Source organism: Mesoplodon mirus (genome assembly GCF_964341445.2).
Source record: "Mesoplodon mirus genome assembly, chromosome: 9".
Classification (NCBI taxonomy): Eukaryota; Metazoa; Chordata; class Mammalia; order Artiodactyla; family Ziphiidae; genus Mesoplodon; species Mesoplodon mirus.
Window position 1 is genome coordinate 110,319,620 of NC_138985.1, and position 13,967 is coordinate 110,333,586.

The 13,967-nt window shown below is 42.3% G+C and overlaps 1 protein-coding gene across 2 annotated transcripts in view; it reads left to right on the forward strand.

The window, feature by feature from the left end:
• GALNT11 (polypeptide N-acetylgalactosaminyltransferase 11) overlaps positions 1-13,967 on the forward strand; it is a 57,738-nt gene continuing 43,771 nt past the window's right edge. For both annotated transcript variants that reach the window (XM_082632115.1, XM_082632116.1), the window contains exon 1: positions 1-177. The gene's annotated coding sequence lies outside the window, so the exon portion shown is untranslated. The remainder of the gene's footprint in view (positions 178-13,967) is intronic.

The following is a 13,967-nucleotide window of genomic DNA, read 5'->3' on the forward strand; positions in this document are numbered from 1 at the left end:
AGGCCGCGGCGCGGGCACTGGTCGAGCGCGGGGGGCGCTGGTGTGTCTGCTGCTGCGTTTTCTTGCCGGCAGCTCCGCCCGCTGCGGCGAATGAGGCTCGGACCCGGGCCGTGGCGGGAGGGAAGATGCCACAGCCCGAGTCCCGAAAGGCCGGGGTCCTTCGCTGCCGGCGTCGGGGTGAGTAGCGGATGGCCCGGCGGCGGCGTGTGAGCCTGCGCGGCCTCCGTCCGTCCCCTCAGCGCCTCAGGCGAGCGGCCGCGGCCCGAGCGCCCCGACCGTCTGAGGCTTCGCTCCGGGCCGCGGCAGGGTCTCTGGCCGCTGGCCCGGCGTCCGGGAGTGTGTGTGGCGTTGGCAGAGCCGACGCGGCCCTGGAGGCCGGGGGTGGGCCGTGGGGGCGCCCGGCTCGCGGGGGGCGGCCGCGGGCGGCGTGAGAAAGACCTGCTCCGCCGCCCCACGGCGTTTTTTGCTAAAATGCCCCAGAAAATGGTTGCGGAAATTTTCAAAACGTATAGAAACTAGAGCGAATTGAGTAACGCCCTCGCTGGTACCCTGCCCTCAGTTTCCACGGTATTCGGGCAGTGTTCGCATTTCCTTAAAGGAATTTTCTTTTTTTTAATTGTTTTTTTAGTGGTTGGTTTGTGCCGCTCAGGATTTGAGCGGGTCCTTGCGTGGCGTTCGGTGGATGAGCATCTTAAGTTTCCCTTTTCTTTGCAAGGTATTTGTTGAAGAAATTGGGTTATTTGTCTTGCACAATTTCCCAGGCTCTTAAAGTACGTGCCGTTTGGATAAATATAAAAATATCAAGTCTCCACCCTCCAATACTGGTAGATTTCACCGTTTGAGTAATATTAATATGCCCATGATGGAAGAGCTTTGTGTATTTTTATCATCGAAGAAGATTTGGTCCAGCATTCCTTTTTACTTCGTGCTAGGAAAGCTGTTGGTTGGTTGGTTGGTTTTCCAAACGTAAGATGAAATTATAACTTTGAAATGCTTCTCATACTGCTGTGCGCCAATAAAATATTGTGCTACTCTCGTCCCCCAAATAAGAGTTTTAGGCCAGACTTTTTTTTTTTTAACTACACTTAATTCTTAGCTGTTACCTAGATATCCTAGATATATACCGTATGTTAAGGTCTACTCTGCCTTGAGAAAAATCTAAACCAGAAAACCTCTCTCTACCCTTAATGTTATCAGTAGAGCTTTTCAAATTAAATGTCATGAAACAGTAGTCCACACCGCTCCTGCCTTCTCTTGACAATTTCTGTGCAATTTGAGTTCTATCTTCACTTTTCTTTTTTTTTACTCTTTTATTATGGTGGTAACATACACATACCATGAAGTTTATTGTTCTAAGCATTTTTTTTTTTTTTTTTTTTTTTTGGTGGTACGCGGGCCTCTCACTGTTGCGGCCTCTCCCGTTGCGGAGCACAGGCTCCGGACGCGCAGGCTCAGCGGCCACGGCTCACGGGCCCAGCCGCTCCGCGGCATGTGGGATCCTCCCGGGCCGGGGCACGAACCCACCAGGGAAGCCCTCTAAGCATTTTTAAGTGTACAGCTCAGAGGTACTAAGTACATTCACAATATTGTGTCACCATCACCACTATCTCCAAAAGTTTCTCCTTACCCTAAACACAAACTCTGAAACCATTAAGCATTAACTCCCCATTTCCCCTCCTCCCAGCCCTTTCTGTCTCTGAATTTGCTTATTCTAGAGGCCTCACAGAATTGGAATCGTACAGTATTTGCCCTTTTGTGTTTGGCTTATTTCATCTGATGTGTTCAAGGTTCATCCATGCCGTAGTGTCTCTCAGACTTCATTCTTGGGTACGGCTGGCTAATACTCTGCCGAGTGGCTGTAACACAGTTTGTTTATACATTCATCCGTCGATGGACACTAGGTTGTTGCTGTTTTTTGGCTGCTATGAATAACACTGCTGTGAACATGTGTTTACATGTGTCTGGGTGAGTCTATGTTTTTGATTCTTTGGGGTATACGTCTGGGAGTGGAATTGCTGGGTCATATGGTGAATCTGTGTTTAAACTTTTTGAGGAACTAGCAAACTCTTCTTCACATTTTTAAAACTGCTTTCTTTTTTTTTTTTTTTTTTTGCGGTATGCGGGCCCCTCACTGTTGTGGCCTCTCCTGTTGCGGAGCACAGGCTCCGGACGCGCAGGCTCCGGATGCGCAGGCTCAGCGGCCATGGCTCACGGGCCCAGCCGCCCCGCGGCATATGGGATCCTCCCAGACCGGGGCACGAACCCGTATCCCCTGCATCGGCAGGCGGACTCTCAACCACTGCGCCACCAGGGAGGCCCTAAAACTGCTTTCTTAAAGGCCTTCATACCTTACTGATTGCTAAATCTGATGGCCCTACCTCAACTCTTGCTGGCTTGATCTGACCTCTCTGTAAATCTTTTTCTTTTTAATTTTTTTTTTATTTTGCGGTACGCGGGCCCCTCACTGTTGTGGCCTCTCCTGTTGCGGAGCACAGGCTCCAGACGCGCAGGCTCAGCGGCCATGGCTCACGGGCCCAGCCGCTCCGCGGCATGTGGGATCTTCCCGGACCGGGGCACGAACCCACGTCCCCCGCATCAGCGGGCGGGCTCTCAACCACTGCGCCACCAGAGAAGCCCCTCTCTGTAAATCTTTGTGATGCCTTGTGTTGCTGGTCAGTACCCCTCTTGAGGTTCTCGGACTTTGTGATCCTTCTCAGGTCCTTCACAGTCTCTTCCTTCTACACAAGATCCTTAAATATGCATATCCCCAGAGATTCAGTACTTGCTCCCTAATCCACTTTACGCTCTTCATGACTTAAACCTCCCTCTGCTATTATTTCCATGTAACTTAAACTGTAATTTTGATGTTTATTTTTAACTTCTCTCTGGGGTTTAGATTTGAATTTCAAGCTATGGATACGTCCATATTAGTGTTCTCCCCAATGCAGCATGTCCAGAACAAAATTTATCTTCTATTAAGCCTCCAAATCTGTTCTCTCCATGCTCCTCAGCGTCACTAAAACTTGAACACTGAGTGTTGTTTTTATTCCTCCTTTCTCCCTTGGGGCCCCATGTCTGGTCAAGTTGGTAAGTGCAGACGCTTCTGCCAATGAGCCTCCTCTCCACTCACTTCCACAGCTCTAGATCAAGCCAGGATTGCCTCTTACTGGAATTTTTCTAACTGGCCTCCCTGGCTCTAGATTTTTTTTTTTTTTCCTCTGTCCAAACCATTTTACACACTGTTCCTAGAATTTTCTTCCTAAGGTGTATTTGCTTAAAGACATTAGTTAGCTTCCTTTTTTGCATGCAGAACAAGTTAATTCTCATCCTCAGGGTCTTAGCCCCCAGCCTGTCCTCATAGAATTAATCACCTTCCACTAGCCTGAACCAGCTGTGTGTATTCATTGTAGCCAACCTTCCTACTTGCTATTCTGTTTGGAAAACTAAAAACAAATACATGTTGCAGTTTCTCAAGACTTCAGCTTTCTGCTTGAGATATTTCAGTTTTGGGCCATTGAAGTCTTAAAGTCAAACTTAAATCTTAACTTCTATAAGGCATTTCCTTCAAGTTTTTCAAATAAAATTAATTTGGCCTTTGTACTTATTTGTATATTACTGTGGTTTATTTATATCTTTATTATGGAATTTTTTAGAGTTTGCTTTAGGATATGCCCAGTTTTTCACCTGATTTATTATTTCTTTAGGATTTTTATTCTTAGAAAAAGTGGGATTACTGACCAAAGTGTGTAAAGGTTTTTAAGGCTCCTATGCCATTGTTAAACTGCTTTTTAAAAAGGCCCTGCAATTTATAACTTTCATCACTGATAACTGTATCATTTAACTACATGTACTTCAGTGAGTACTGAAAATGTTGCTAATTTGAGTTAGAAAATAGTACCTTATTTTTATTTGCATGTCTTTACTAATTATTGAGACTGAAGACTTTTTCCTGTGTATTTCCAAGTCCATCCAGGTTGTTTCATTTATCAATACAGCTGACCTTGAACAACACAGATTTGAACTGCACAGGTCCGTTTATACGCAGATTTTTTTGTCAACAGTAAATACTACAGTACAACAAGATATGTGATTGGTCGAATCCTCTGATATGGAAGGCCTACTGTATAAGCAGATTTTCACCTGCGTGGAGGGTTGTTGTTCCTCCTTGCCTTATTGTTCAAGGGTCAACTGCAGTTGGAAAAATGCTATATGTAGAGTCTCAGCCCCAGCATTACAGAACAGAACAGAGTTTCTCAAACTTGGCATTGTTGACATTTTGAGCCAGATAATTCTTCATTGCTGGGGGCTGTCCTCTGCATTGTAGGATGTTTAGCAGCATCCCTGGCCTCTACCCACCACATGTTAGTAGCATCCCCCAATCTGTGACAACCAAAAATATTTCTGGACATTACCAAAAGACCCCGGTGGTGTCCTGGTTTTCCCAGACATTGCCAAATATCTCAGGCTCTGGCTGAGAACCACTGGGGTATAGAGAGTGGACTTAGAGCTAGGAGACTGACTTGACTGGTACAATTCACCCTTCTGATACTCTGCATCTATTCACAGCCTACAACGTGCATTTCCATGTGAACATTCTGTTATCTACAGACTAAATTGTAAAGTTGATCTATAAATCTTCTGTTAAATAATAAGGAGGAAGCAGAAGTGAGGAGAAAATACTTAATATATATAAATACACACAAAACCCGTAAGGACAGACTACTAGAATCTGTGTCCTGTGACTCCATGGACAAGAATTAGTGGAGAACTTAGTCGTGTAAGCACATTATAACCCCTAGAAACCAACATACATACAGAACCCAAAACGGTAGTGTAAAGGTCAAAGGAGCGTTTGTTGGGTTACATATATATATATATATATATATACACATATATATACACACACACACACACCCATTTATATATAAACACATATATATACACATATATATTTAAAAGGTTTACTATGGAAAATTTCAGACATGAAGAAAATTAATAGATTTTAAATAACCTATTAATGCTCAATCTTTTTTCATCTGTAGTCCCTATCACTATGAACTCATGGATATTTATCTTATACTTTGGGTTATAATGCAATACCACTTTATTTTTTGCTCAAATTGTTTTAGCTATGGCCATTGTAAGCTCTTTCAGTTGGTTCCATCTGTTGCTTTGACATACCCCCATCGTGGGTTTTTTCTTTTTTTGTGTGTGTGTGGTACTTCCTTACTTTCTGGCACTACAAGGTACTTCAGGCTCATCTTGTATATTTCCTTTCCCAGTCCTAGAGTCAGTCATTTCTTCAAGGAGCTTTGGTTCTTTTTATTGGAGAATGCTGTTAGAAACCAAGATTTGGGGGACTTCCCTGGTGGCACAGTGATTAAGAATCCGCCTGCCAATTCAGGGGACATGGGTTTGAGCCCTGGTCCGGGAAGATCCCACATGCCACCGAGCAACTAAGCCCATGTGCCACAACTACTGAGCCTATGCTCTAGAGCCGGCGAGCCACAACTACTGAGCCCACATGCCACAACTACCAAAGCTGTGCACCTAGAGCCCATGCTCTGCAACAAGAGAAGCCACTGCGATGAGAAGCCCGTGCACCACAAGGAAGAGTAAACCCTGTTCGCTGCAACTAGAGAAAGCCTGCGCCCAGCAACGAAGACCCAACGCAGCCAAAAATAAATAACTAAATAAAATTTATTTTAAAAACCCCAAGATTTGGGCACTAGGTATGCTTGTTGTCACTTGGGGTGTCATTCTTCTAGGTCCTCTCATCTGACAAGCAAGGAAATATATATGTACGTATATGGAAATATATGTGTAACCATCTGTATCTAAAGCTAACATGTTAAGCTAAACATGGGTTCATACTCATGTCTTGAACTCTAATCCATTTTAATGCTATAAATTTCCTTCTAATCACTACTTTTGCTGCATCCCACAAATTTTAATAAGCTGTATTTTCATTTTCATTTAGTTCAAAATATTTTAAAATTTCTCTTGAGACTTTAATTTCCAGATATCTGGGTTTTTTTTTTTAACCTTTCTGTTACTGATTTCTAGTTTAATTCCACTGTGTCTAAGAACATACTTTGTATGGTTTCTGTTCCTTTAAATCTGTTCAAGTGTGTTTTATGGCCCAGAATATGGTCTGCATTGGTGAATGTGGGCTAGAGAAGAATATGTATTCAGCTGTTGTTGGATGGAGTTTTCTTTAAATGTCAGATTAAGTTGATTGATGTGCTGCTCAGGTCATCTATTTCCTTATTGATTTTCTGTCTGCTCTATCTGTCAATTACTGACAGTGTTGTTGAAGTCTTTAACTATAATAGTGGATTTATCTCCTCTTCATTTTTCTCAGGTTTTGCTTCATGTGTTTTGATACCCTCTCCTTAGGTGTAAACAAGTACAAGATTGTTCTGTCTTCTTGGAGAATTGACCTCTTTATTACCGTATAATGACCCTCTTTATCCCTAATTATCTGACAAAGTCTGCTTTGTCTGAAGTTAATATAGTTACTTCAGCTTTCTTTTGGTTAGTGTCAGCATGGTATAGCTTTCCATCCTTTACTTTTAACATATACATTTTTATATTTAAAGTTTGTTGCTTGTAGACTACTTATAGTTGGATCTTGTTTTGTCCACTGTGACTCTCTCTCTTTTGATATTGTATTATTTAGACCATTCACATTTGAAGTGATTATTGATATAGTTGAGTAAATATCTTCCATGTTTGTAACTGTTTTGTATTCATTGCTTTTTTCTGTTTCCTTTTAATTGGGCATTCTATATGATTCAACTCTATCTCCTCTCTTAGAATGTATTAGTTTTCTGTTGCTGCTGTAACAAAAGAACACAAACTCAGTGGTGTAAAACAACACAATTTCTTTTACAGTTCTGTAGGTCAGAGGTTTGAAATGGGTCTCAGTGGGCTAAGCTCAAGGTGTGGGCAAGGCTATGTTACTTTCTGGAGGCTCTAAGGGAGGATCAATTTCCTTGCCCTTTTAAATTTCTAGAAGCCACCCACAGTCCTTGACTTGCGGCGTTCTTCCTCTATCTTTGAAGCCAGCAGTAGTGGGTCCAGTAGATTGCATCATTCTTATCTCCTCTTTTGTCTCTCTCTTCCATACTTAAGGACTCTGTGATTACATCCGGCCCACCTGGATAATCCCAAATAATCTCTGTATTTTAAGGTCAGGTGATTAGCAACTTTATTCTGTCTGCTGCCTTAATCTGAGGATTAGAATGTGGATATCCCTGGGGGGCTATTATTCTGCCTACCACATAGCATATCAGTTATATTTATTTAAAAAATTTTTTGGTGATTGCCCTGGAGTTTACAATATGCATTTTAAATTAACCTGAATCTGCCTTAAAGTAACACCATATTGCTTGATGTGTCATATAGATACCTTGTTAATAGCATAATCCCAATTTGTGCCTCCCGCCGCTGTGACCTTGCTGTCACTCATTCACTTACCAGTGTGCTATGATCATCTAATACATTGTTACTATTATTACTTTAAACAAATGGTTGTTTTTTAGGTCAGTTAAGAATAAAAAAATAAAGGATTTTATCTTCATTTTATTTATTCCTTCTCTGATGCTCTTCTTTTCTTTATGTAGATCCAGGTTTCTGACCTGTATCATTTTCCTTCTGCTTGAAGAATTTTTTTTTTTTTTTTTTTTAACATTTCTTGCAGGACAGATCTACTGGCGATGAATTCCTCAGTTTTTTTTTGGTCTGAAAAAGCCTTTATTTCTCCTTCACTTTTGAATTATAATATCGAGGAATATGGAATTCTAAAGTGGTGGTGGGGTTTCTTCCTTACTTTAAATATTTCACTCTGCTCTCTTCTTGCTTGCATGATTTCTGATGAGAAGTCCACTGTAATTCTTACTCCTTTCTCTGTAGTTAAGGTGTTTTTCACTCTCTAACTTCTTTCAAGATTTTTTGTCTTTTGATTTTCTGAATATGGTATACCTAGATGAGGGTTTTTGAGGGTATTTAATCTGTTTGGTGTTCTCTCAGCTTCCTGGGGTCTGTCATTAATTTTGGAAAGTTCTTGGCCATTATTATTTCAAATATTTCTTCTGTTTCCTTTTCTTTTTTTTTCTCCTTCTGATATTCTAATAATGGGTATATGTTATACTTTCTGAAATTGTCCCACAGTTTTTGGATGTTCTGTTTTTTCCATTCTTTATCCTCTTTGCATTTCAGTTTGCAAAGTGTCTGTTGACCTGTATTCAAGCTCACTGCTTCTTTCTTTGGCTGTATGGAGTTTCTGATGAGTCCTTGGGAGGGGCTTTTACAATGCTCTTGGTTTTTAGCATTTCCTTTTGATTGTTTCTTACAGTTTCCATCTGTTTACATTACCCTTCTGAAAGCGTGCACCTCAGATTGGGACTTGAACCCACATGCTGGGACTCAAGTCCAGACTGGGACTCGAACCCACGTGGCCGGGACTCGAACCCAGCCAAAACTCAGATTGGGACTTGAACCCACACGGCTGGGGCTCAAACCCAGCCAAAACCCACAGTCTTCCAACTGAGATCACACACCTGGTTTCAGGACTTAATGAAGCTCAGGTTCTCGATGTCTCATCACAGAAAGAATTCAGTGAGAGACAAAGTGATAGGTAAGAAGTGGATTTATTTAGAGAGAAGAGTGTGGGCCATCACAGAAGGTGAGAAAGGCACCAGGGTATGGGAGTGGGTAATTTTATAGGCTAATGAGTGGGAGGAGTACTCCAGCTATTTTAGGAAGGGGTGGGGATTTCCAGGAACTGGGCCACTGTCCACTTTTTGATCCTTATGGTCAGTCTTGGAACTGTCCTGGCGCCTGTGAGTGTGTCATTTAGCTTGCTGATGTGAGCGTATACTGAGGCTCAAGTCTAGTGGAAAAAGTGGACTTGTTTGCCATCTTGGGCCCAGTTGGTTCTAATCAGTTTATGTCATGTCCTTAGGTTATGTCATTCTTTCAGAGGTTGTGCCCTGCCTCCTTCCCTCCTGCTTCACTGCTGTTCTTTGCATGTTGTCTTTTTCCATTAGAGCCCTTAACATATTAATTACAGATATTTCAAAATCCCTGTCTGATAATCCCAAAATCTATGTCATCTGAGTCTGGTTCTAATGATTGCTTTGTCTTGTCAGACTGTTTTCTCTTATTATGCCTTGCATTTTTAGTTGTTTTTGCTGTTGAAAGACTGACATGTTGTATCAGGTAATAGGAACTACTAGGGGTTTGGCAGTGTTTAATGTTTGCTGTAGCTACAGGTGCCAGAGGCTTCAAGTTCTTCTAGTGCCCTTGTTTATATCTGCCCTCTTGACTTTGGGGTTTTCTAAGCACTGTTCCCCAGAGAGAGTCTGTGTCTTGCATCTCTTTCAGCTGTAACCCACCAGTATTATATTTGGAGCCTTGCTGGTGTGATGGTAAAAAGTGTGAGGGAGGGTAAGAGTTCTGCAATCTTCCAGTTAAATCTCAGCCTATGTCTGTGACCTTCACAAGTGTTCTCCATTGCTGTAGCTTTTTTCCTCCCTGTAACGTACTCCCTTCCCTAGCTGCAGAGTTCCCAGTCTATTTTCTGGAAGCCTTCACATTTGTTGACTACGTTTCCCTCCTTAGGTTTGACTGGAAGGCTTGGAGGGGCTGGAGTGGGAGGAATGCTCTTTCCTTCTTTCTTTCTTTCTTTCTTTTTTTATAACCAGGTTCTTTATTTTGAATTTCAAAAGTTTAATATTCCATTTATACCCCATTTCTCTTTAATTTCCTTAACTTGCCACATGCCCTTTCCTGTTTTGACATTCTAAATAATTCAAGCTATTTTGTAGAATACGATTAGCACATCTCAAATGCCTTTGATTGGAAGACGTTCAGTTCAGCCAACACTTATTTATTCATCACCTGGGTGCCAAGCCCTGTGTGAGGCACCTGGTCTGCATAGTTCTTCCCTTTATTTTCAGTTGTCAAAGGAGTCACTTCATCTGTGGTGCTTCAATAGGCTAAAGTCAGCATTTGAGGGAAACAGGCAAAGATCCGATTTTCAAGTCCTTTGAATGAAGTTGTGAGCAGCTACCATGTAGCAAGTGCTGGCTAGATGCAGAATCTTCCCTCCAGGAACTTCATTTAACTGCCACTTAAAGCACCTTTAACTTTTCAAAGTAAAATGCTGAGGAATGCCTTTTCTTAATCTGGAGAAAGCTCTGGCAGTGTCTTTTCCCCTGGAGCATATGCCTTTGTTATGAAGGAAACTCTGGGCTTGTTTCTTGTTTTGCAATGATTACTCCTCCCCTCCCTGCTGTGGTCACGAGGGGAATCTTTCTGGGGCCTTCACCTTCACAGTGCAGACCTGGTGGGATTCCTGGAGGTAAAGCCCACAGAAGTGTGGACTCCCCCCCCCCAAAAAAAAAACCGTGCATCCCTGCAGTTTTTCACTTTCACGCCAGTTTGCACCTAGTCTCCAGCACCAGTTTATGGCTCCTGCAGCTTCTGCTCCAGGTAAGCAGATCTCAGGTGTGTCTCCAGGTTTTGGGTGGTAGTTTGTCCTGTAACCTTAGTTTCTGATGGGTTCAAAAGTGTCATTGATTTTCAGTTTGTTCTTGTAAGGATGGAAGTGATGGCTTCTAAGCCCTTTTCATGTTGGAGCTGAAAGCATGCTTTTTAACTTAGACTTTATGACTTGTTACCGTCTTGAGTGAACTACATACATACATAGGTTCAGGACAGCTGGTGTTGTATCTAGAGTTGATTATGGTAGGCTAAATTTGATACTTCATATTTATCAGCTGATTAACAGTGATTTCAAGCCACATTTCCTGATAGCTTTTGATTTCCTTAGAAAAGCTTAGCACTTTGAAATATTCTTTTTTTGCAAGTATAAAAATATCTTGCAACTCTTCAGAAAAGCTTTTTGTATGCATTATTTTGTACTTTATAGTCAACAAAAGCTATAGAAGCTCAGTCTTTATTAAATTTTCTATTTATAAATAAAAAATTAGTACATGTAAGAATTTGTCAAATTGTCCCTTATCTGCAGAAACCTGATTCTGTTAGTTTGAGTTCCTCCTGAAGCAAATCCTGAGATATAAATTCAAATCCAAATTGTGAGTAATCCCAGGACACACCGGTATGGGAATGAGGAAGCAAGAGGTAGGAAAGTCAGACAGTAAAGGGCATGTTTTTAAACCAGTTTCCACTGTGGGCAATTAAAGCTTAATAATGCTGGGGAACACTGGGAGCTCATGTAGAATTACAGGTGGAGAGTTATCCTGATGGGGAGGGTGGGAAGGAGCTGGCCTTTTTTACCAGTCCACTGTTGAGGGCTGCCCTTTGGGAGGGACACATTGTCCCATGTTTGTGGGCCTACCCTGCAGGTGGGCAGATGGGCTCCAGAGGCTGGCGATGCAGGTGCTGGCAGTTGGAAGTCAGACCTACCTGTGCAGGTTGGTAAGGCTCGAGAGGATGGGCAAATGACATTGTCTGCTGTATTGATTTCCTACAGCGTGATTCAACAGGATGAGCTAGGGTAGAAATTGGTTGTTTGCCAGTTAGATTTGTTAGCCTTCTAAATCTCTTGAGGTGGTAGATTGCACTCAGAAATGAGTTTTCTGGGGGCCTCCCTGGTGGCGCAGTGGTTGAGAGTCCGCCTGCCGATGCAGGGGATGCGGGTTCGTGCCCCGGTCTGGGAGGATCCCATATGCCGCGGAGCGGCTGGGCCCGTGAGCCATGGCCGCTGAGCCTGTGCGTCCGGAGCCTGTGCTCCGCAACGGGAGAGGCCACAACAGTGAGAGGCCCGCGTACAGAAAAAAAAAAAAAAAAAAAAAAAAAAAGAAATGAGTTTTCTGGGCTTCCCTGGTGGCGTGGTGGTTGAGAGTCCGCCTGCCCATGCAGGGGACACGGGTTCATGCCCCGGTCTGGGAGGATCCCACATGCCGCGGAGCGGCTGGGCCCGTGAGCCATGGCCGCTGAGCCTGCGCGTCTGGAGCCGGGAGAGGCTACAACAGTGAGAGGCCCGCGTACCGCAAAATAAAAAAAAAAGAAATGAGTTTTCTGAAAAAGCCGGAAGATTCTGTCACATTATGATTTGCTGATGGTCTCTTTTTGGTAGTACCTAGCCTGTTCACTTTGAAATACAAAAGCAGGGAATTCCCTGGGAGGTCCATTGGTTAGGACTCCACGCTTTCACTGCTGAGGGGCCCGGGTTCAGTCGCTGGTTGGGGAACTAAGATCCCATAAGCTGCATGGTGTGGCCAAAAAAAAAAAAATTGAAAAAAACCTCCAAAAGCAACAGTTTAGAACATAACCCTAGCCTTGTGTTTCTGGTAATGGCAGACTGGGTAACTTCATTCAAGGTAGTTGATGCTCCTGAAAAGTCTGAGAATTTACAAAATAGTAAAGAATTACTGGGCTAAGATTTTAGGAGATGATAGAAATCCAGAGAGGTGAACTTCTTGCTTGGGAGGAGAATTACTGATATCTTGAATCTTGTGGGAAACATAAATTTATGTTAAAAAAATCACTGGATGATATATTTTTTAAACAGTGGCAAATAGGAAATCACTGGTCTGTTCCTTGCCAGGTGGTATTACACAGTGATTAAGGACATAGGGCTGACATCAGATCACCGGGATTCAAATCCAGTTTCTCCCCGTACTAGCTCTGTATGCTTAAAGCACGTTACTCAATTTCTCTAAAATCAAAAGGGAAAAAGATAAGCATTGTTCTTTCCCTATCTATTATATTTTACACCGTGGACTAGTATTTTGCTCTATTTTTGTTAGTCTTAATTTGCGTATTTGACTAATGTACATAAACCACTTTGTTGGCACTGTATACCCCAAGAGGCTCATGACGTGCTCGCAGAATAAAACACTCAACAGCCATGGTTTAAGGATAGTCCACTCCGCTAGTATGTCTTTGGACCCTAGGACAAAGCTGGCTGTAGAAGGCCGTGTTGACCATGGATGTATGTATGCTGTCTGTATTGTACGTGTTTGTATATTTCAGAACACTTATTTCTAGCAACCATTTTTTTTTCTTGTTCATTTATTTCATCTTTATCTGATGTACTTTTGGTTTAAACCCCTTTTTTATGGGCAGAAAGGGAACAAGAAATAATAGTTTTATAGTTTGGGGGGTTGTGTTTATGTACTCTTCATTTTATGCGCCTCTGTCAGAAGTTGCAGTCTGGAGGCTGGTCAACAGGTTTTGCAGTTTTTGAGTTTGAATTGCTTCAGGTGGGGGACATGCCCCACCACTTGCCACCACTCTTATGTTTTTTCTCTCTTGCTTCTTTTATAGGCTTGGCTTCTGACTACAGATGTACATGTTTGTTGTGCAGGCCCTTATGAGGCTATGGTCACTTTCTCCTTATTTTCTTCCACAGGTCTTAACCAGGGAGAGCTGCTACTTTCTACTTATAGTCAGCCTCTACCAGCCCATATTCACTGACCAAGCAGGTGTCCTAAGTTTGGATATTTTAAGTACTTTGTCATATTGTCTGTCCTTTTAGTTTTCTTTTCTTTAGTGTTTAATTAAATTTGCTTCTACCTCCAATCAACATTACCATGTGGTTTTCATCTGCATTTGAGGTATAATATATAGACAGTTACATGTATTTATGCTTCTTGATTTTCTTGTAGAGAGGAGATTCATAAATATCAGAGGTCAAAGGATTGTTCTCTGGGAGCATATGATGTCTGGAATTTGCTCTGAACCTTTCCTAATTCAGTAATCGCCTTATTTATAATTATGAACTATATTTCCTTCTAGTCTTCAGAGTAGATAAGGAATGAGAAAGAATCATGTGTACTTTTGTGTTGTCATCACCTGGTAATTTCACAGGGTATGTAGGAAGGGCAGTGTTGTAAGTCAGTATTTGTCCTTACGTGACTACAGCTGAGTTAAAATATGAACGTGTCTCTCTCAAGGAAAAAGCTAACAAATGTTTGCTGTTTGACCCTTTG